This window comes from Notechis scutatus, chromosome 4 (assembly GCF_049901735.1).
Source record: "Notechis scutatus isolate UNSWTSFEM ecotype Mainland chromosome 4, rNotScu1.2, whole genome shotgun sequence".
In the NCBI taxonomy this organism is placed as follows: Eukaryota; Metazoa; Chordata; class Lepidosauria; order Squamata; family Elapidae; genus Notechis; species Notechis scutatus.
The window spans coordinates 53662758-53686348 of record NC_142012.1 but is presented as its reverse complement, the minus strand read 5'-3'; the positions used below and the strand labels follow the sequence as shown (position 1 = coordinate 53686348).

At 40.9% G+C, this 23591-nt stretch overlaps 1 protein-coding gene across 15 annotated transcripts in view; it reads right to left on the bottom strand.

Moving 5' to 3' along the window:
* Positions 1–23182, bottom strand: part of RBM47 (RNA binding motif protein 47) — a 102574-nt gene extending 79392 nt beyond the window's left edge. For 4 of the 15 annotated variants that reach the window (XR_015749564.1, XR_015749568.1, XM_087965791.1 and 1 more), the window contains exon 1: positions 19770–19921. The gene's annotated coding sequence lies outside the window, so the exon portion shown is untranslated. Of the gene's footprint in view, positions 1–1709; positions 2057–16169; positions 16223–19477; positions 19731–19769; positions 19960–22846 lie in introns of those variants that run through there. The other 11 variants (XM_087965801.1, XM_087965793.1, XR_015749566.1 and 8 more) reach the window with 11 other exon arrangements.
* Between the last annotated feature and the right edge of the window lie 409 nt (positions 23183–23591).

The window sequence follows — 23591 nt, the reverse complement described above, 5'->3', positions numbered from 1 at the left end:
TTCTCTATTTACATTGTTAACAGTATTGTGTCACCAATATTACATATATTTACATTTATTTCTGTACATTAATCCTTACTCCTATGTTCTATCCCCTTATACCATCTATCTCAAACCGCGTAGTATTCTGATTCCTCCTTGCCTTTTAGTTCTATTGTAAATTTGTCCACCTCGGCACATTCTAATATTTTTTGTATTAATATCTCTTCGGACGGTGTGTATTTTCTAGTTTCCAACCTGCATAAAAACTATCCTCGCTGCTGTTATTATGTGCAATATGATGTATTGGATTTGTTTGCTACATTTCCCTTTAATTATCCCCAGTAGAAATAGTTCAGGTTTAAATTCTATTTGATGTTCCATTATCTCCTGTAGCCATCTTGGTACTTTTATCCAATATTTTCTGGTTTGGGGGCATTGCCACCAGATATGGAAAAAAAAAAAAGTTCCCTCTTTCCGTTTGCATTTCCAGCACTCTGATTTTGTATTTGGGTACATTTTTGCCAATCTTGCTGGTGCTAAATGCAATCTATAAAACATTATATAGTGATATTCTTTATATGCTGTTGACAATGTTAATTTGTAGCTTTCATCATCTCAAGAACTTCAGAACGCTACAAGATTTCCCTGCACACCCCAAGCTTGGAATTGAACTAAGGGAGGCGTTGCTGGTAAAAAGTGTGCTCTCCATGTAAAATTGAGGGGTGGGCCTCAAAAAATTTAGCAACCAGTTCTCTGCCCAGTTGCTGGGTGGGCATGTCCCTAGTCCAGTGGTCGCCAACCAGTGGGCCACAGACCACTGATGGTCCACGAGAAAATTTTGGTGTTCTGCAGAGAAATGTCCCCCCCAAAGCAATTAATCCAGGCTGCACAGGAACACAAGGCTGAACCGCCCACGTGGCCCGCCCACCCACTGGCCCCCACCCTTTGGCCGAGCGCAAACCTTACCTTGAGTAGAGCCAGGCGAGCCAGAACTGGAAGGTAAGACCAATGGCAGGGGAGGGAAATCCACCCCGGAGTGGCTTGCTGATGTTGGTGGGAAAGTCGGTCCCCTATTCCAGAGCTGCAGAAGTCACAGGACTGGCCCTTTGGTCATCCTGGAGCAGCTCCTCTAGTCCATGGCAGGCCTGTGCACCCGGGTGGAGGAGCAGCTGGTCTGGGATGACCAGTCCTGTGACTCCTGCAGCTCTGGAATAGGGGACCGACTTCCCCACTAACGTCAGCAAGCCATTGTCAGTCAAAATTCATATTAGTGATCCGCGGGATTTAAAATTATGAGTTTGGTGATCCCTGAGGTCCGAAAGGTTGGCGACCTCTGACTAGTCAGCCTCCTGCACCATGGCAGGCGAGAGCCTTCTAGGCTCCGGAGCTTTTTCTTGTTTCTGGCCTTCCAGAGCCTCTAGGAGGCCCTATCATCCTCCGGAGCCTCTGTGCATTTACTTGGGATCCAAAACAGGCTGTGTGGAGACCCCTCCACAGGAGAGGAGGGGTGGGGTGGGCGGGGCCAGCGAGTCATTGCAGCTACCGGTTCGGCAAACCAGATGTCAGATTAACACCTGGTTTGCCTGAACTGGTGCGAACCGGTAGCAGCCTCACCCCTATAACGCACCGCAAACCCCTGCAATTCAAGAATTACAGTTCAAAAGTCTACGGTGTTCCACAGCAGGTCACAACCTTACAAAAGGTTGACTTTTCTTGTCTTATCTTACCCACTTCAGGAACACAGCCAGTTCGGTTTCTTGGACACCGGAACGTTGCAAGTGGCAAGCGACCATTTAAAAAAAACAACACCTCAAACAAGTTATCTTCTAAATAGCTAAATAAAAATAAATAACCCCCCGAACTGAAATGGAACCATATGGCAATTCAGAGCCAGAATTTAAGATTTCTGTATTGCATCTAGAGACACTTCCTTCTCTCGGTTAGCCCTGTCCCCACCCATGCTCTGAATAACTGCTTGAAAAAAAATTCCCCAGTTTTACAACGGCAACCCACAAGCGTCTTTTGAAATCAAATGGATCTGTAAAATATTTCGAGCTTAAGAGCGAACAAGGAAGAGCTGAAGAGGAATGTTGCAATGCACGCTTACTATGCCATGAAAGATCCAGGAACTCCAAGTAACTAAAACAGTAGTTCTAAAGTGAATATTATGAGGGAAGGGGGAACTGGGGTGTCCATTCAAGTGGAATATCCACTCAGTTTAAAAGGAAGTTTTAATCAGGCATATTTTACCTATTGGCAGTGGGCTTTTGTGTACGTATGTATGTAAAATAGGGGAGAGGACTCTGTGTATGTGTGCAGAAGTTTAAAGCACACAAATTGAGGTCTGTGGGGGGTCCTTGGTGCTCTCTGAGCTGGGTGGTTTTCTTGCAGATGTTTCACGACCCAGCTAGGTAACATCATCAGTGCGAGAAGGGAGTAGGGTTTGCTCTCTGTTTACATAGAACTGGCTTGTATACAGGAAGTCCTCGATGTACAACTACAGTTGAGCCTCAAATTAATGTTGCTAGGCAAGAAATTTGCTAACTGAGTTTTGCTTCACTTTACGACTTTTCTCATCACTGCCATTGTTAAATTAATAATACTGTTGTTAAGTGAATCTGGCTTTTCCGTGGACTTTTGCTGGTCGCAAAAAGGGATCATGGCACCCTGGGACACTACAATGGTAATAAATGTGAGTCCATTATGAAAAATCCACGTGTAAATCACATGGCCATTGGGTAGCTGCAACGGTCGTTAAGTGTGAAAAATTATCATAAATCACTTTTTCCAGTGCCGTTGTAACTTTGAACAGTCACTAAAGTATTCTAAGTCAAGGACTACCTAGAGATGGAATCAAGAACAGATTCAAGATATATGATCATTATTAATTTTGGAAACAGAGTTCTCTCTATATATATAAAAGCGAAATGCCCCTCACACATCATCACAAAATCTCTAGAACTGTAAAGCCTACAAATTTGAAACTGGGCATGTTTATTCCTCTTGGCTTCTAGGTGCTCACTAAGAAAGGATTTTTCGAAATGACCATCAGAGCATTAGTATTTCCTATATTGTTATTATTATTAACAGGCTCTGATGCTAAGGAGTTCTACTCCCCCTCCCCAGCTGAAAAGAAATCTGTTCCAAATACAAAACACAAGCAGAGGAGAGGAGTTTCGGTTTCAGTTTCAGTTTCTCAGCACCAAGCAGCTTTAGCACAGAACAGTTGAGCTAAGTCATGCCCAGGCTCCTTGCTGTCTCCTTCTTGCTCACACAGCAAATATGGTTTCAGTTTCCAAACAGCCCTCAACTGTCTCGCATATTGACAGGGTGCTAGCCAGATGAATACCAATGGATGCTGGTAGGCAGAGGCAGAATTTCTCTCTCTCTCTCTCTCTCTCTCTCTCTCTGTATGTATGTATGTATGTATGTATGTATGTATGTTATTCAGCTTTGTTCGGGTATTTTCCTACGTCATTATAGTTGTGCTTTTAAAGTTGTAGCAACGTTTCGGCAGAATCTCATCTGCCATCATCAGGCTTCTGTATTGTGTTCGTCTGTGAGTCAGACTTTTATAGTTGTTTCAGTTTTAAATTTGGGGCTAACCTACTGCTATGCCTTCATCCTGATTGGTTGGGAGTCTTGGTCTGTGTTTATTGGTCTTGGGGTTTGCTGTGTTCTGCTTGATTGGTGTTTCTAATATCTTCTGTCTGTTTTGTGGCTTTTTTTGTCTTGGTTGGCTGGCAACATTGTGTTCCTGTATTGGAGGCTTTTAGTGCAGCTTGGCTCCGAGTAAATGGACGGCTATCATTTGTTAGGAAGCTAGGTTTCATCTGGGTGCCTAGTTGGAGTGTGTTTGAGCTGGAGGTATCAGGGGGGATCTGTTTGTGCCCAGGTGTTTGCCTGGCTAGTGGTGTGGAGATTTTTTTGTTTGTGAGTGCAGGCTTCCAAATAATTGACAGTCTGGTGGAATCATCTCTTCTATTCATGCTTTCAGGTCTTTTTTCAATCTCTATGGCTTCTCTGATAATTCTGTGGCTGGGTTTTCTAAAAGGTTTTGGTGCCATTGAAGTTGAATGATCAAAGCATACCATACATGTATGTATATATGTATATGTATATGTATATGTATATGTATATGTATATGTATATGTACTATATATTATAATAATCATCACACTGTCAGTATGGAATCTGGCTAGATAGATAGATAGATAGATAGAGATAGAGATAGAGATAGAGATAGAGATAGAGATAGAGATAGAGATAGAGATAGAGATATATATGCAGGTCTTGGCGTGTTTGGGTTTTTTTACCGTGTAAGATCTTACACGGGAAAAGACCCGAACACTCCAAGACCTGCATACCTGTACTCGTGAAAATCTACGAAAACAAATAGATATAGATGTAGATGTAGATATAGATATAGATATAGATATAGATATAGATATAGATATAGATATAGATATAGATATAGATATAGATATAGATATAGATATGAGTCCTATAACAGTTCATTTAGTGACCTTTTAAAATTACAAAAGTACTGAGAAAAGTGAATTATGACCATTTTTCACACTTATGACCATCAACATTTGAACCCTTGGGAACTGTCTCACACTTATGACCATTGTAATGTCCTGGGGATCGTCTTTTCTGACAAGCAAATTCAATGTGAAAACCAGATTCACATAACAACCTTTTTTAAAACTAATTTAGGTGGTGATTCACTTAATAACGGTGGCAAGGAAGATTGTAAAATGGAGCAAAATTCACTCAACAAACATCTTGCTTAGTGACTGAAATGTTGGGCCCCCTTTGTGGTCATAAGTCAAGGACTACCTGTAAGGCCTTTAAGGTACTCACATCGATATATGAAATAATCTTCGTTCAATTGTCTCAGATACTAGCTATTCCCAATTAGGAAGATGATATAAAAAATAACTTTAGGACCAAGGAGCCCCATTTAGGACAACAGAAGCCTTTGGTGTGAAACTGATTAAGGTCTGGTCAGTTTCAGGCAGCTACTGCCAGTCAAAGGAAGGGTTATAATCAACTAAATAAGGTCACAGAGTTTGTTACTCCCAGTTATCATTCTGCGGGGACCTGCTAGGATGTGGAGGGAAGAGATACTGTAGTTTATTTAAGTAATAACAGGGGGGAAAACAGGTTAAACACAGGACACTATATAAGATAACTTAACAGAAACAGAGGTAGCAATTTGTGTCCTTTACAGCAATGGAGTCAGAAAGTTCATTTCATGGGAACCCGTTGCAGTCACTAAACGAGGACTACCGATATCCTTTGGGGTTATAATCTACATTTTTTCTCTTTACACAGTGCCTGCAACTACTATTACGTTGCCCAGAAAAATGGCCTTTTTAATCTGTCCAGCAAATATTACATTTGAGCATTACTTCTGCACAATGTGTCACTTTGGCTATGCACACACCTGGCATAAGAATTGTCCCCAAGCACCATCCATTCGTTACCAGCACAAGAACAAATTTAATTTATTGCTACAAGTTCTTTTCTCTTTCAGGATTATTAGCCTTGAAGCTGTTCTAGTTCTCTTAAAGGAGCACCTCACATTTTTAATCTTCAGAAACCCGGATATTGTTTGCAGCTGGGCTTGACCTTATGCAAAACAGGTATATGCAGGTTCGCCTATATGGCAAACTTTGGTTTCCAACAAGAAAATCAAATCAAGCTTTGGTTTCCATATAGGCAAATCACTGTTTCCAATAACCTAACATCCTTTTCTGCTTAAACACAGCAAGATAGCCCCCATATTTCAGCACAAGCCAGCTTGCGTGTGTGTGGTGTGTGTGTGTGTGTGAAAAATTTCTTCACCTTTTAAACCCAGGAGAAAGCATTTCCCTGTCCTTGTGTTTGCCTTCAGAAATTCTTGGGTGTATTACAGCATAACAGAGCTGTGTGACAAGGATAAAGAGATTAGAATAATTTTTTATTTAACTCCTTCAGCTCGGAATGGACAAAGAGTCATTTGATTGCTGCAGGAGACTCTTAATTCAAAGTAGATGTAATTCACAAAATGAAAAAAAAAAACACCACAAGTGTAGAAGGAAATTTTCTTTCTTTCTTTCTTTCTTTCTTTCTTTCTTTCTTTCTTTCTTTCTTTCTTTCTTTCTTTCTTTCTTTCTTTCTTTCTTTCTTTCTCTTTCCTTTCCTTTCTTTCTTTCTCTTTCCTTCCTTCTTTCTTTCTTTCTTTCCTTCCTTTCCTTTCCTTCTTTCTCTTTCCTTCCTTCCTTCCTTCCTTCCTTCCTTCCTTCCTTCCTTCCTTCCTATTTCTTCTTTCTTTCCTCCCTCCCTCCTTTCTTTCTTTCTTTCTTTCTTTCTTTCTTTCTTTCTTTCTTTCTTTCTTTCTTTCTTTCTTTCTTTCTTTCTTTCTTTTCTTTCTTTCTTTTTTTCTTTCTTTCTCTTTCCTTTCTTTCTTTTTCCTTCTCTCTCTCTCTCTCTCTCTCTCTCTCTCTCTCTCTCCCCTCCACCCCCTCTCCTCCTCCCCTTTTTCCTTGTAGGTACAAGATTACTCAAAGAGAGTAACAAAAGAAATCACGGAGAATTTGCTTTTGCCAAAGTCTGAAACACAAAAGATGGTGAGAAACTTCAGCATTACGAAAAAGAAAGCCATTTGGGGTTATTTTTTCCCCCAGCTGTGAAACGCGCCCCATGCTTGCTTTTTAAAGAATGTTCTACCATTCAAATTTCATTCAGAAATGTGCATAGGACTGGGGTGTCTGCTGTAAAATGCTTTGGGATTTATTTTCTGCATGAATGACAACAACCATTCTTTGAAGAAATAATTCATAACTGCCCAGAGTCATCGTGTAAGGGAGAGGGTCGGCATAAACAATGAATAAATAAATGCATGCTCTAAGTGCATGGTACCAATGTCCCTCAACCACGGCAACTTAAAGATTTCAATTCCCAGAATTCCCCAGCCATCTATACTTTTAGCATTCTGGGAATTGAAGTCCCCAGCTTTTAACCTTGGCTAAAGGTGAAAAGCACTGCTTTAAATTATTCTGTGTACTGTTTACTCAGCAAATATATCTCCATTCCCAGCAGAAACCACGATTATGTAAGGACAAAGGACATAATCTCATATCCTGGTAATATTTAACCAGATTCCATACTGGCAGTGCAATGATTATTACATTTTTTACATCCAATGAAAGATTCGTGGATCAACGGTTTGCACAGAGGAAAATCCAGCGATACACAAAACATGGGCTGAAACAAATCGTGAAACGTTTAGTGTAGACTCTCAAGTCCAAATTGCATCAAATCACCTGCCACCCATGTTTGTTTTAGACAACAAAGGAGTTTGACAAGGCTGTATACTGTTGCCTTGCCTTATATGCAGAGCGCATCATGAAAAAGATGGAGCTAGATGAATCACAAGTTGGAATTAAGATTGCCAGGAGAAATATCAACAACCTCAGATATGCAGAGTTTACCACTCTAATGGCAGAAAGTGAAGAGGAACTGAAGAGCCTCTTGATGCAGGTGAAGGAGAAGAGTACAAAAGCTGGCTTGAAACTCAACATTAAGAAAACTAAGATCAATATATAATGTTGCATATACTTACAGTGGCCAGAATAGCTTACACGCAAATGTGGAAAGAGTCCAAAGTCCCAACAGAAGAATTAATTTTACAAAAAAAATTGCAGATTGCGCAGAAATGGATATGCTCACACTTAAAATGAAGGAAAAAGAGGAATCCGATTACTACTCAGTATGGCATAGATGGTACGAATGGTTACAAAATAGAGATAAAAATTGAAACAGAATGATCAAATAGGAGAATATTCAAGATAGTGATACATAGACATGTAGATATGTAGAATAAAGTTAGATATTAACAATGATTGATGAGAGATATGTATATAATAATCACCAATGACAGATATATATATATATATATATATATATATAATAATTATTGGAGATATGTATGAATAGTTGATAGAAATATGAGATAATAACATATTTCGATGTAAATGCTGTCGAAAATGTAATTATTATTTGTATTAATTGAAAACAATAAAAATATTATTTAAAAAAAAAGAAAAAAGAAAGAAAACTAAGATCATGGCATCTGGCCCTCTCAATTCCTGGCAAATAGATGGGGAAGAAATGGAGGGAGTGACAGATTTTATTTTCCTGGGCTCCAAGATCACCGCAGATGGGGACTGCAGCCAAGAAATCAAAAGATGCTTACTCCTGGGGAGGAAAGCTATGGCAAATCTAGACAGCCTACTCAAAAGCAGAGACACCCCCCTGCCAACAAATGTGAGTATAGTCAAGGCTATGGTTTTCCCAGTTGCAATGTATGGCTGGGAAAGTTGGACCATAAGGAAGGCTGAGCGCCAAAGAATGGAGGCCTTTGAACTCATGTGCTGGAAGAGGAGACTCCTGCGAGTCCCTTGGACTGCAAGGCCATCCAACCGGTCAGTCCTAGAGGAGATCAACCCTGACTGCTCTTTAGAAGGCCAGATCCTGAAGATGAAACTCAAAGACTTTGGCCACCTTATGAGAAGGAAGGAAGGAAGGACTCCCTGGAGAAGAGCCGAATGCTGGGAATGATGGAGGGCAAAAGAAGAAGCGAATGGCAGAGACTGAGGTGCCTGAAGCAGTCAGCGTGAGCTTAAATGGACTCCAGAAGATGGTGGAGGATAGGAAGGCCTGGAGGAACGTTGTCCATGGGGTTGCAATGGGTCAGACACCAAAAAAAAAAAAAAAAAAAAAAAAAAAAAAAAAAAAAAAAAATATTATATAAAGTTTATTTATTTATTAAATATTTATAAAAATTATCAACCATATTTAGGAAACATTAATAACAATAGGGGCAGAAAAAAAAAAGAAGATTTTTTTTTTTTTTGTTTTAAATTGGATGGGAGACCACCAAGAGATCCTGAGGCTATGCTAGGGCAGAAGTGAAACTCTTTCATATCAACCTGAATTCCTGGCGACACTTTCATGGCTCAGTACCAGCATAGTTGCTCAACCGCCTCTCTTAGGATGACACTGAACTTTCAGATCCAGCCTACAGATCTAGAACTTCCTGGTGGCCTCCTGACTATTTACTCCTAAAGTTGAACTCCGCTTTGCTTTTCTGCAATCCACCCAACTCAAGAGTTGTCGCCTCAAGAAAAGGCCGAGAAGCTTTTGGAGACATGTAAACAACACCATGTGTCAGGATTCCAGAAATCGCCTTAATTAAATCATGATTTTCAAGCCAAACTTAAAAAAACTTCAGAGGATTTATTAGAGGTGACATACTGGCACTGCCCTATATGAAGCCAACTCTGGCATACATAATTTACAGTCACCTATGACCCTGTCAATCACATACTCCAATTAAATATATTTGTGAGCAAAAGCCCTGGTATTTTAGTTGCAATCTTTTAAAGATAAAGAGTTGGAATGTATTTTCGCTTTCAAACAGCGGCACTGCTCTTCCAGCTTTCCTTCCTCCCCCCACTTTTTTTAATGGCAACTACTAAAACAGGCATAGGAGTGTTTTGTGAGTTGACACAACATTGACCAAATACAGCATGTACCCAGTGGTGGGATTCAAATAATTTAACAACCAGTTCTCTGCCCTAATGATTTCTTCCAGCAACCAATTCACTGAACTGCTCAGAAAGTTAGCAACCGGTTCTCCCAAATTGGTGCAAACTGGCTGAATCCCACCACTGCGTGTACCCCGGAAAAGAACAGAGGCTGAGTAAGATTAAGGAAGTTCACATTTGCCAGGACTTTTGTTTTCAATTATTTTTTTTAAAGACAAATTAAAAGGGAACTTGGAGTCTTAGTGGACAACCAGCTAAATAGGAGCCAGCAGCAGCCAAAAATGCTAATGCAATCCTAAACAGAGGGATACAATCGAGATCAAGGGAGGTACTAATACCACTCTATAAAGCCTAGTAGAACCACACCTAGAGTACTGCATCCAGTTTTGGTCGCCATACTATAAAAAAAGATGTCGAGACTCTAGAAAGAATGCAGAGAAGAGCAACCAAGATGATTAGGGGACTGGAGGCTGAAACATGCAATGAACGGTTGCAGGAACTGGGCCTGGCTAGTCTAGGGAAGAGAAGGACCAGGGGAAACAGGAGAGCAACCTTCCAATATTCGAGGGCTACCCCAGAGAGGAGGAGGGGCTCAAGCTATATTCTAAAGCTCCTGAAGACAAGGAATAATGGATGGAAACGGATCAAGGAGCGATTCAGTCTGGAAATAAGGAGAAACTTTCTGACAGTGAAAACCATCAACCAATGGAACAGAAGTTTCACTCGGAAGTTGTGGGAGTGTCATCACTTGAGACTTTCAAGAAGAGAGTGGACTGCCATTTGTCAGAAATGGTGTAGGGTCTCCCGCGTGGGTGGAGGGGTTGGACTAGATGACCTAAAGGTCCCTTCCAACTCTGATTATCTGTTAATCTGTTAAAAAAAATCTGTTAATCTGTTAAAAAAACACCACAGAATCCAATTCATACACCAGGCTCCATTTTAAAGAGCTCTGCTTGACTTACCGGTTTAATGGTCTGGAATTGTGTGTTGTTGTACAAAAAAAAAACAAAAAACCTCCACTAGTTATCTGTGCCAGGGAACCACACTTCCTCTGTTGTTATCCATTTTAAGATGCCAACATCTTTTGTGATTTTGTTTGTTTGTTTACATAACAGGAAAGCCGTTAAAAGTTTGCCATCATTTTGCTTCTTAGAATTTAAGCTTATCTTAGAATTTAAGGTTCAATTCTAAGATAAATAACAACAAATTGCAAGATGCAATTGGATGATGAAGCTTTGTGTGTGTGTGTGTGTGCGTGCTCAAAATCCCAAGTCACAATACGAATGAAGCAAGCAAAAAAAATTGGAGGTTGCAAAATGCCAACCAGCAACAATGACCAAGAAAAAGCCACAACTGTCATGCCTTTTTCATGAGGTTAATCATCTTTTTAATCAATGGTACTTTTATATTGTTAATTAAAAACAACTTCAGTTCTGTGGAATTTTTGGGGGCCTCTCAGCCAGGCTGATTTATTTTCTTCCAAATTTCCCCAATTTATTCTGAATTCAGTTCTTAATCCCCTCTTCTTATTATTCATGGCTGCAATCTTAAAATTGGTTTTTACTGGGGAGTCTCATTGCAAAGTCATCAGCTAAATCAAGCTGAAGCTAGAGGTTCCCCTTGCACATACATGCTAATCATTTCCGGTTCTCAGGGGCGGTGCTCATCTCCTTTACAAAGCCGAAGAGCCAGCGCTGTCCAAAGATGTCTCCGTGGTCATGTGGCTGGCATGACTAATCACCAAAGGCGCACGGAACGCTGTTCCCTTCCCACCCAAGTGGTCCCTATTTTTCTACTTGCATTTTTACATGTTTTCGAACTGCTAAGTTGGCAGAAGCTGGGACAAGGAATGGGAGCTCACTCCATGACACAGCGCTAGGGATTCAAACCACCGAACTGCCGACCTTTCTGATCGACAAACTCAGCCTCTTAGCCCCTGAGCCACCATGTCAAATCAAGCTAGACTTCCTGAATTGTATCCATCTCTCACTTGTCACATCTGTTTGGTTTTGACCTTGATGTGATGTGTGAACACAGCCATTGGGAATTGCAAACCATGCTTGATAGTTTCTTCCCTAGTGTGCTAATTCCACAATCTGTGCTTACCAGCCATTTATACAATACAGTCAATTTTTTTAAAAAAACTATTTTCTTCTTTTACAGTTTGGAATATATAGATTGCCTAGAATCGTAGCTCAGCAAGCAAGTGCAAAGATCAAAGGTTTTATATTAAATTAGTGTCGTGCTTGTCAAAATTGGCAACTTTAAGGCCTGTGGACTTCAACTCCCAGAATTCTCCCAGAATTCCCCCAGCCAGCATCCCAGAATTCTGGGAGTTTTAAGTCCACACGGGTTTTAAAGTTGCTAAGTTTGAGAAACACCAACTTAACATAGTAAGAGCCAGTTAGGTGAAATTGTTTGGGATCTGTAAAAGCTCCAAGAATGAAACTAATTTTAAACCAGCTAAGCTTTTTGAAGGCAGGAAATCCTATGTAGGAATGGTATATACAGTACGACTTCTGTATTTTTAAAACAGTGCATTGATTAACCTTAACTATCAGAGGGAAGTTGAGAAATTGTTGCATTTCCAAATAGCCTTTCTGGAATTAATTGCTCCATCAGTCAAAAAATATTTCTGCAGGGGCTAGAAATCAAAGGACAGGCAAATTCTGGACTCCTTACAATTCTAGAAAGCAATGTCTTCTTAGGACCAGATAATTAGCTCTCAGTTTATTATAGAGACACCCCAAGAAGATTTGTTAACTCTGCTGGTCAGATTGGTCTATCTGACTAAGCCAAAATCAGCATCATTTTGGGGACCAGGTACAAATATTTAAATATATAATTTAAAAAATGAACAAGATTGTTAGGGTCCTACCTTAAATCTCAAAAGGTTTCAGTTTCTGTCTGGTGTGGATATACAGATAATCCTCAACTTACAATCACAATGGAGCCCAAAATATCATTAGTTATTATTAGTTTACTTTATTGTCATTGCACCTCATAAAATGAAATCGAACACCATCTTCAGTGCACATCATGACCATGACAATGAAAATAAACACAAACACACATCCTTCACTCTCCACACATTGTACCGAAAACCCTCAACACTGCACCAATACTGCATTATGCAGCAGAATTCAAAAGAGTTACAGCCCTGGGGTAGAAGCTGTTTTTCAGCCTATTTGTCCTTATTTTTATTATTCTGTACCATCTGCCAGATGGTAATAGTTCAAAAAAAGGGGTGCCCAGGATGAGATGGATCCTTAAGGATGTTTTGAACTTTCTTGAGGCAGTGGGAGCTATGAAGCTCTTCCAAAGAGGGGAGAGGGCAACCCATGATCCTCTGGGCAATGACGTTAACCCTCTGGAGTGCTGTCCTATCTGCCACTATGCAATTGGCAAACCATACAGAGGTGTAGTATGTTAAAATGCTGTCTATGGTACAGCGGTAGAAGGTCACCAGCAATTTTTCATTCAGTTGTTGTTTTCTGAGAAGTCTCAGGTAGTATAATCTCTGATCGGCCCTTTTGACCACTGCTGCAATGTGGGCACCCCAGGTCAGGTATAACTGAGAATTATCGGTATGTTATGAGAATGTATAAAATCATCCGTAATAGCCTTTCACATTTCAGTCCAATTTGTAACAAGGCTTGCCGAGTATAGATGCTCCTTGCCCCACAGGAGTCAATCAAGGAAAGGATCCAAAACACACACAAAATCATACACACCATACACTGAAAGAAGGAGCGGCCAGCCGGGGCTTCCGGTTTTGCAAGGCTTCGGCGGCGGCAGGAATTCACGATCCTCCACGATTCCTGCTGCGCTCGCCGCCGAGGTTCCTCCGATCCGAACGGATCCGGAGAATAGGGCTGCCCCGTAGAGGCAGCCGAAGAGAGAGGGGATCCGGATTTGGGTTTGAGGGTATCGCAAACCCCCTCCTCAGCCGGCAAAACCCCTTTTTCCCAAGGCGGTGGAGCAGCGGTCAGCAATGGCCGCCACAAAGAAGCCTGCAGCCAGGTAAGATTTGTGCTGGAGGAAGCAGGTGAAGGTGAAAGTTTTGGCTGAACCGGGACTACAAGAAACCTCTAAATACCCTGGAAACTAAATTGTTTAAAGGATACATTGTCTCCCAAGGAACATCATAAAAGCGGTGAAAAAAAAAGCTGAAAGGGAAAGTTACTTTCTTTTACTCTCCCTTCCCACAGAAACAGCAGTTGGAAATCTGGAAAACCTGCTTGGGCATAGAAGGTAAACTTGAAATTTAAAGCCAAGGGGATAAAGGATTTCTGGACATTGGAACTAAAAACTTAAAATTCTTTTTATTTGTTATAAGTGGAAGGGAAGAGGTAAAGATTTATTTTATGACTGTATTGAAGGAGACTGCTTTGAGTTTATAAGATCAGAAATAAAAGGTATCACGACTTCTAGAAGATTACTTTGGAACTGCGTATTTGAATTCTACCCTAGGAAGAGAAAATATAGAAAATATAGAAAGAAGAAAGTGCTAAATGGAACTGTTTGTTTTGATTTGGTTTGCTTTGTGACTTTGGGATCTTTGGGAGCTATTTCTTGAAAGATTAAAGATATTTGGGTTGTTTTTAAAAAAGGGAAAAAATGGCATTATCTTTTGAAGATTTACAAATGGAATTTCAAAAATTGAAAGAAGAGGAACAGGAAGGCATGGGCTCTTCTGGATCTATTTTCCATTTTTTAGAAATGGCGATTTCTACCTATCAAGAAATACAACAGCGACAGGAAGACTGGGACCAAGAAGAAGAAGAAGAAGCCATCTTTAATGGACAGATACTTTTAGTGGAGGAAGAAAAGCATAAGGGGGGTAAAGAAATGGTGAATTCAGGACTTAAAAAAGCAACCAAGAAAAAGAAAAATAAGATGAAAAATCGATATGATGTCAGAAAGCAACAGAAAAGAGAAATACAACAGAGAGGGAAGATTAAGAGAGTGAAACTTGAGAGATGGGGGGGGTCAAAAAGCTAGAATTGATAAGAAAGGAAGGGGAGAAGGAAAGAGAAGTCATAAAAGCTTTAAACAAGATGCCAAAAAACAGGGTTTTTTTAGAGATAAGGGGTAAGATATAATTTTATAAAAATGATTCTGCAAAAGTACGTAAGATTGTATGGTAGATATTAGTATTTGAAATTGAATTAGAAAATTAAAATATTACATGAATATAGAAAATTACAAATATTACAATAATGCATTAAAGAGAAGCTTGAAAATGTTTAAGATTTGATAACAGAGTTTAATTTACTATGAAATATTGCTTTTATTATATTATAAACTCAATATCTCTTCTTTTTTGGTTTTATTATTACTTATTAAATTTAATATTATTTGCTTGTCTTATTATTTTGAAATGTAGTACTTAGAATGTACGAAGCAGAATCAGTATGGAAAGGATGTATTATTTTAAGTGTAAAATTTAGGGGAAAGATAAAAAGCTGTCATACTTCAACCAGTGGTTACAGGAAACATATTGTATTAGAAAGGAAGGAAAAATAGATGATTGAAAGAGAACAGACAAAAGATGCAAGTATAATTATTTAAATTGAGATGAAATAAATAAAATAGAATTAAAAGAATGAATAGAAGAGAGAAAATATATAGAAAATATAGAATGTTAATTAAGATATGAAATAGTATATTATGTGAGCACGAATTTGATTTATGTCTGTACAAAAAGATCTAACCCGGGGTAAGCCACTTTCCAAAAAGAAGTTTTATGAATTTATGTTTTGTGTAATGTTTGAAAGGATGTTGGAAGGGAATTAATGAAATTATATACATAATTTAAGGTAAAAGAAATACAATTAAACAGAAGGAAAGGGAGCAGTAAAGAGAAATTGGGAAAGGATATGAAGTTGAACAGATAAGATAAATATATATATTAAATTGTGTTTGTATAGAAATGTGATAAATTGGAATTATTTTGCTCTTTAAATAAGATATTCTATGGTTTTTTTTTAGAAAAAGATATTTTATGTTACTACATCCTATGTTTTGTTTGCTTGTTTATGTGTTTAAAAAAAAATTGCTAAGTGAGAAATTTGTTAAGTGAGTTTTGCCCCATTGTACGACTTTTCCTGCTCCATTTGTTAAGTGGGTCGCCGCAGTTGTAAAATTAGTAACACTGCCATTACCCAACTAGGGAACATCATCAGTGCTAGAATCGAGAGGAGGAGGAGGTGGAGCTGTACAATATAGAACTAGGGGGTCTGTTTGACAATTTAAATCACTTTCCCCTTTCAATCGTGTTCAGTTCTTGAAAACAGCTCTCGCAAATCCCTTGGCCAAGGTTTTTCAGAAAGGGTTTGCCATTGTCTCTTTCCTAGGGCTGAAAGAAAGTGACTGGCCCATAGTCACCCAGCTGGCTGGGTGCCTAAGGCAGAAGTAAAACTTTCAGCCTCCCTGTTTCTGAAGTGAGTCTCCTCCCTCTTACAGCAAACTGGTTTTCTTAAGCCACCTTTAGTATGCTATTAATAAGATCTAGGCAGTTTGCAAAACTGGAAAAGAATAGATTCAAGATAGTTGTTATCTGATGTGAGCTCAGATTAGGCCAACCTGGGAAAATGTCTTCGGCCTCCAGCAATGCAGTTCCAATTCTTACATGTTACCTGCATAAATAAGGGTCAAAGATAAAGATCCGCCTTAAAAAAAAAAAAAACAGCAGAGAATGTGATCTCCTCTATCCATATGTCTGGATTAGGAGAACAGCAGGGGCGAGTTTACCTTGGAATAATTTAGGAATCCTGGTTAGTAGTTCATCCATTCCATCCTGAGGGGTGGAGGGAATGAGAAGAATTCTGATAAGCTGCTTGTCAACTATTTGCTTGGCTTGTGCATTTCATTTCAGAAATTTGCAAGGAACCAAGGATCCTAGGGATCCGAACTATAAGAATAAGAATCTATATGTATAAAAGCAAAATACCCCTCACGCATCATCACAAAATCTCCAGAACTGTAAAGTCCACAAACTTAAAATTTGGTACGTATGTTCCTCTTGCCTTCTAGGTGCTCACTAAGAAAAGATTTTTAAAAATGACCATCAGAGCATTAGTATTTCCTATGAAAAGAAGGACCAGGGGAGACAGGATAACAGTCTTCCAATATTTGAGGGGCTGCCAGAAAGAGGAGGGGGGGACAAGCTATTTTCCAAAGCACTCAAAGGCCAGACAAGGAACAATGGATGGAAACTGATCAAGGAGAGATTCAACCTGGAAATAAGAAGAAACTTTCTGACAGTGAGAACCATCAATGCATGGAACAGAAGTTGCCTTCAGAAGTTGTGGGAGCTTCATCCCTGGAAGATTTCCAGAAGAGACTGGACTGCCTTCTGTCAGAAATGGTGTGGGGTCTCCTGCTTGGGCAGGGGGTTGGACTAGATGACTTACACGGTCCCTTCCAATTCTGTATAATCTGTAAGCTTGTCTGTTGCCTTTGCAATTCAAACGGGGTTGAATTGCATCACCAACATTGTTTAAATTCCATCTACGCAAAGATATTAATCAGGTCTTGACCAATGCCCCCCTTGGCAAGGGCTAGGTGTAGCCAGAACCACGTTAGAAGTACAGCTGGTGCTCGACTTATGCCAATTCATTTAGTGACTGTGCAAAATGCAAAAGGATTACCATATATATATATATATATATATATATATATATATATATATATATATATATATATATATATATATATATATATATATATATATATATAGCACTACAACTTGGGAAATTGTCAACTGTGTCTATCAGCATTGCCCCAGGATTGAATTTCAGCATTTACTCCTGTGTAAGGCAGTTTTGACAGCGCCATCCAACCACCTGGCTTCATTTTCTAATGTTTTTCCCACTCAGGAAACCATTTCTGCTTAGTTGACAGGTGCAAAATCAGTGCCCTCTTAAAGTTAGGAGGCACGAGTTTAAAGAGATTTCCATAAAATTAGAAACATATTCAAATGGTCTAAAACTAATTAGCTTTAAAGAAACAGACTTTTCTCACAGTACTATGTGTAGCAGGGAAACAAAACAGAACTTTTCCTTTTTTGTGTTAGACTTATAACCAATACACGTTTTTGTCTCTGTCGTAGTCCACCAAAAAAAAAACCCCAACAGACAATTTCTTCTCTTATTCTAATTTCCTCCTTCAAAGCATCCATTGTGTTGATTTCCCCAGGCTTCGGCTCATGTCCAAATGAACACATAACTTTGTGATCTCACACACACACACACACCTGTAGCCGGTAACACGGAGCTAAGGAACACTACCCTGGAAAGAAATTAAGTTAAATCTTCCTTGCAAGAGAAGGACAATGATTTTGGCTCCTCCTAACAAACATACATGCTCACTTGGTTTTGAAATACACAGGTGCAAACTGCAGAAAGAAACGTCAAAGCTCAAAACTTTTCAGAGTTAAGATCAGCTGGATGCCCTCAATAAGCCAAGGGAGAGGATTAATTCTTACAATCCTGTTCAGTTTCTCGGATTAATATTTTCATTTTAAAGTGGAAAATTACAGAAGCAAATTGTTTAGCCAAGAAGAGAAAGATGGATCCCAGTGGAAAGGAGCACAAAGTCACATTTCTACTCGCAACCTGTCCAAATAATTAAGCATCAGACTGCCTCCTCCTAGGAGTATAGCAATAGCAATTTTATACAAAGTTGCTACTAACCCTTTCAGGTTCAAAAACGGTCTGTGCACAAATCAACTGATGGAAGCTGCCTGCTAAACATAAACCAAGCAATCCAAACTTGCCCAAAGAGTCTTATAGGGAAACCAAAGATAAATTTTCTCTCTTTTTGCTTTAAAAGGGGACAGCTATTCAAATCACATTCCAGAGGAATAAATAAATATAGAAGATGGAACAACTAACTCTCTGTTCCTGTTTGGCAGGAAAAATAAGTCCCCTGGTCAATAATAGTCCCAGACTGTGAATTGAATTGAAGATTAAATCAATAATAATAATAATAATAATAATAATAATAATAATAATAATAATAATAATAATAATAATAATAATAATAATAATAATAATAATAATAATAATATCTTGTGGGACTTCGGAATTCAGACTAACAGGCAGTTGGCCCACAACACACCTGACATAACAATAGTTGAGAAGAAAAAGGGTTGGTTCATTGACATTGCAATACCTGGTGATGCATGAATTGAAGACGCACAGCAAGAAAAAATCACAAAGTATCGGGACTTACAAATATTGAAGTTGAGCGACTTTGGAAAAAGAAATTGTGTGTTGTTATCCCAATTGTAATTGGAGCCCTTGGAGCAATAACCTAAAGGGCTACCTCGCTATTTGGAAATTCTGAATTTATCAGACTTGAATACCCTGATTCTATAAAAAAAACACCCTGCTTGGAACAGCTTAAATCCTCTGACACTACCTGAACAGTTCCTAGGTCCTTGGTTAGGACTTGAGCTGCTGAGCTACCAACCAAACCCAAAGGCTGTGAATCTCACTAAAGATTAACCAATAATAATAATCTTGGTTGATACCTAGGATGCCAGCAGCAAAACCCGTATCAACCATCAGTGCCAGTCAATGATATTTGTGATACATTTTTAAATGTTGAATTGACTGAATTTCATGTTTATTGAATAAAAATAATAATATCTGTAACACCATCAAACATCCAGATTTGCCTATCCCATAGGATAGGCAAAAAGCCAAACCTAGTCTGGAGGAGGAGGAGGAGGAGGAGGAGAGGAAGAGGAAAGGGAAGAAGAAGAAGAGGAAGAGGAAGAAGAGGAGGAAGAGGAAGAAGAGGGAGAAGAAAGCACTTTGGGAACAACAACCCCGACCTGGATGATGGAGAAACTCCGTAGAACGCAACTTTCCAAAAAGTTTTACCTTGCTCCGCGGTGTCTTGAAATCAGGAATGAAGGAAGGCAGCAAAGGTAAGACACCATCACCCCACTACATCCACCCGAAAAGGGACGCCCAAGGGAAAGGGTTAAGATCCCTGAGCCACCTCCGCGCAGCGCCACTCGAGGGCAACCTCACCTGGCTTCCCAGGCTTACCTGGGAGTTTCCGCGCAGTGGAGAAAGCGCAATTACGCGCGAGCCAGCTTGGACCCCAACTCTCCCTTTTCCAAGATCCGAGACCTACATCGTCCGTCCCCCGCCCCCAAAAAATTCTTACCCGGGCTTAAAGCGGGACAGCGACAGGCAACGCTGCCGGCTTGCAGTGGGTCTCTAAGGGAGAAAAGGTGGCAGAGGTGGGGGCAAGGACCGCTTCTCTTCCTCCTCCTCTTCCTCCCTCTTTCTCCAGCCAGGTTTGACTCCCGGGCTCTCAAACTCACCTAACCAGATTTTTTGCACTGACTTCACACAACGGCCCTCCCATAAATCTGAGCTGCTGAAATTTCAACCTCCCCCCCCCTTTTCCCTCCCCTCCCTCGGGAGCCTTTTGTTCTCCCGGCAAGGTCGCTCACCTTGGCCCCTTTTTCTCCTGCAGGGGGAGAAAAAACGAAGTTGGAGAACAGAGAAGGAGGAGAAACTTTAGAAACCCCCTTTCCCCCCCCCCTGAAACTGCCTCCCCCCTCCACACCTCTCATTCTCTCCTGTCCAGACCAACATATCACTTTATAGATTAGATTAACAGAGTTGGAAGGGACCTTGTAGGTCATCTAGTCCAACCCCTCCCAAGCAGAAGACCCTACACCATTTCATATCCATTTGGGTCTGACTTTTTATTTGTTATTTGTTTGTTCCAAAATCCACTGCTTTGCTGACTTTTATCTGCTTCGGTGCTTCAGGGCAGGAAGGTAAAAAACTGTAGAAAGCCAAGGGTGGGACAGAAATAACGGAGTTGGAAGGGACCTTGCAGGTCATCTAGTCCAACCCCCACCCACCCATCCAAAGCAGGAGACCCTACACTGGTGGCGACAAACCTATGGTACACGTGCCACAGGTGGCACGCAGAGCCATTTGTGCAGGCACATGAGCCCCAGCCAAACTTACCTTCCTTTGACTGCGCATGCGTGCGCCTCCCAGCTGGTTTGAGGCCCATTGGAGGCCTTTTTCGGCCTCCCAGAGGCTCGAGGGAAGCCTCTGCAGCCTTGGGAGGCTGAAAAGCGGACCCATTTTTTAGCTTCCAAAGGCTGCAGAGGCTTCCCATGAGCCTCTGGGAGGCCGAAAAGACCTCAAATGGGCTGAAAATCAGCTGGGAGGTGCATGCATGCACAGTGCAGATAAAGGGATTGTGGGGGGTGTTGTGTGTGCATGCACAGGGGGCAGAGCACACTGCATTGTGGGTGCTGGCGCCCGCGCGCACTTTCGGCACACCCCAACAAAAAGGTTCGCCTTCCCTGCCTTACACCATTTCTGCAGTCCAGTCTCTTCTGGAAAGTCTCCAGGGATGAAGCTCCCACCCCTGCGGGAGGCAGCACGGGTGGATGGTTCTCATTACAATCCACGATTAAGCTTAATTCTGAAAAGCCTTTGAATGTAAGCCTCCCATAAATCTGTCAAGAAGATCACAACAAATCAACAGCCTCCAGCTTAATTCTTGATCTCGGCTAGTTTTCTACCACATTTGCCCTTAGCCATAAAAATCCACCTTGTGCAAGGTGTTAATTTCTACTCTGCAAAGGGCTCTTATTTGCATTTATGATTCTCCTTTGACGGGTTTCCAGGGCAGGGCGCACTCAAGGTTCAGGAATGAAATGAATCCCCAAGACAGCTATAATCCTTGACTTCACGACCACAATATCGGCCAGCGGCCACGATTTGAAGCAGGGGTGGGCTTCCAAAATGGTAGCAAAGGGTTCTCTGCCTGGTTGCTGGGTGGGCGTGGCCATGGTGGGCGTGGCCTACTCAGCCTCCTGCACCATGGGGGCGGGTGTTTTTGCCCTCCCTGGACTCCGGAGGCTTTTGTCGAGTTTCTGGGAGGGTGAAAACGGCTCTCTGGAAGCTGGAAACAGGCCTATTTCCGGCCTTCCCGAACTTCCAGGCGGCCCGTTTTCACCCCCCTTGAGCCTCCATGCACATCCTGCACTTACCTGAATCCTGGGGACTCCTGGGAGGGACAGGGCGAGGTGGGCGGAGCCAGCCAGGAGTGGGATTTGGTGGGTTCTCCAAACTGTACAGAATCTTAGCTTAGGGGCTCCCCCGAACCCCTGTGAACCCCCCAGCAGCTCAGCCCTGGTCGTAAGTGTGGAAAACGGTCATACGTCACTTTTTTTCTGGTGCTGTTGTACCTTCAAAGCAGTGGTGGGATTCATTTTTTTTTTTTTACTACTGCTTCTGTGGGCGTGGCATGGCTTGGTGGGCGTGGCATGGTGGGCGTGGCAGGGGAAGGATTACTGCAAAATCCCCCTTCCTTCCCCACCCCACTAACCTGCTTTCCAGCTCCGTTCTCCTGTGCAGGGCAACCAAAGAAGACCCAGTCGATCAGCTGGGACTCAATCGGAGGCAGAGAAGAGATGGAGTTGGCGGGGCCAGTCAGAGGCAGGGATTTGCCAGTTCTTCCAACTACTCAAAATTTCCGCTACTGGTTCTCCAGAACCAGTCCGAACCGGCTGAATACCCACCACTGCTTCGAATGGTCCCTAAACGAACTGTTTGTAAGTTGAAGACTAGCTGCTCTGGCCTTTATCACTCTCCTTTGGCAGGTTTCCAGGCAGGGCATGCTCAGCGTTTTGTTTTTTTTTGTTTTAAATGAAATTAATTCCAAAACAATGCAAAATGGGGCACTGGGGGTAGACTTGGTAGGGCAATTTCAATAAAATTCAGCATTAACGAGACACATTCTGAAAGCAGCTGACCTTGCCTCCAATTTAGCTACCTTTCTACAGATATTTTTAAGGAGGTTCCCTAGAAGCAGAACTGTGGGATATCAAGGCTGCCTGCACTTTTCAAGATAAAAGTTAGAAACAATGCAGCTGAACCAGCGGAGGGGGGGAAAAATTGGACAACTCAACCACACACAATCTCGTCTTCTTCCCAAGAGCGATGAATTCAAATTTCAAACAGATTATAGTTCTCTGAATTCCTTTCCAAAGCCTTGTGTGTGTTTAAATTTTGCAAAGCAATCCATCTTTTAAAAAAACAAAAACAACAACTCCGCAATCAATCCCAAACTTATTAACAACCGAGTGGTAATCCAATAGTACTCATGAGCCAATCACAAGCCTACATTTGGTAGAGGGAGCAGGCAATCTCCAACTTCTACCATTGTAATAAACACCAAGAGAAATGATGGCTAAAAGAACTCACCTAGATCGTAGCACGGCTTTCAGATTGGGAGGAAAAATAAGTGGAGTCTGGACTGAAAAGTTGATTTCTCACTTCTTTCTATGATCGTTTTGCAAAAAGCCTTTTCCCACATCCCACAGGCATACTTCTGGTTTCTTGGGGAGGGGTTTTGGAACCCAAAATAAAAGGAAGCAAAATTGAAAAAAAAAATGAAATAAAATTGAGTGAAAAAAAGAAGCTATTTTCAATCTACCTCATCGCTACGCAGAATCCCTACCCAAAACAAGCTGAGAAACTCTTGCATTCAGTTTAGCCATTCTGCGTTACCTACCCACCCCCTGTTTTGAGACTAATGTGATCAACCCAAGCTTCTCAGTCCTTGTGACTCAAACATACCACAGACCTTTAAAGAGGAAGCCTCCAGCTTCCAATGTTTTTTTTTATTTTTATTTTTATTTTTCTCGTTTTTGGTTTTGAAAGTTGCGAGTCCTGCTTGTGTTGTTATGCAATGGGGAAAAATGTGACAGTTTTGTGTGTGTGTGTGTGTGTGTGTGTGTGTGTGTGTGTGTTTGAATGGCTGGCTTGATTTACCAAAATTTAAATGATTTGCTTCAATTGCATCTGGCATTTTGTAAAGAGCACTCCAAGCTTTGTGGATGAATACAATGATAATGTATCCATATTTTTAACCCCAATGTTTCTTTTGACTGATAGACTCTACCTGATCAATTAATTTTGCTTTTCAAATTTGGAAAGTTCATAAAAT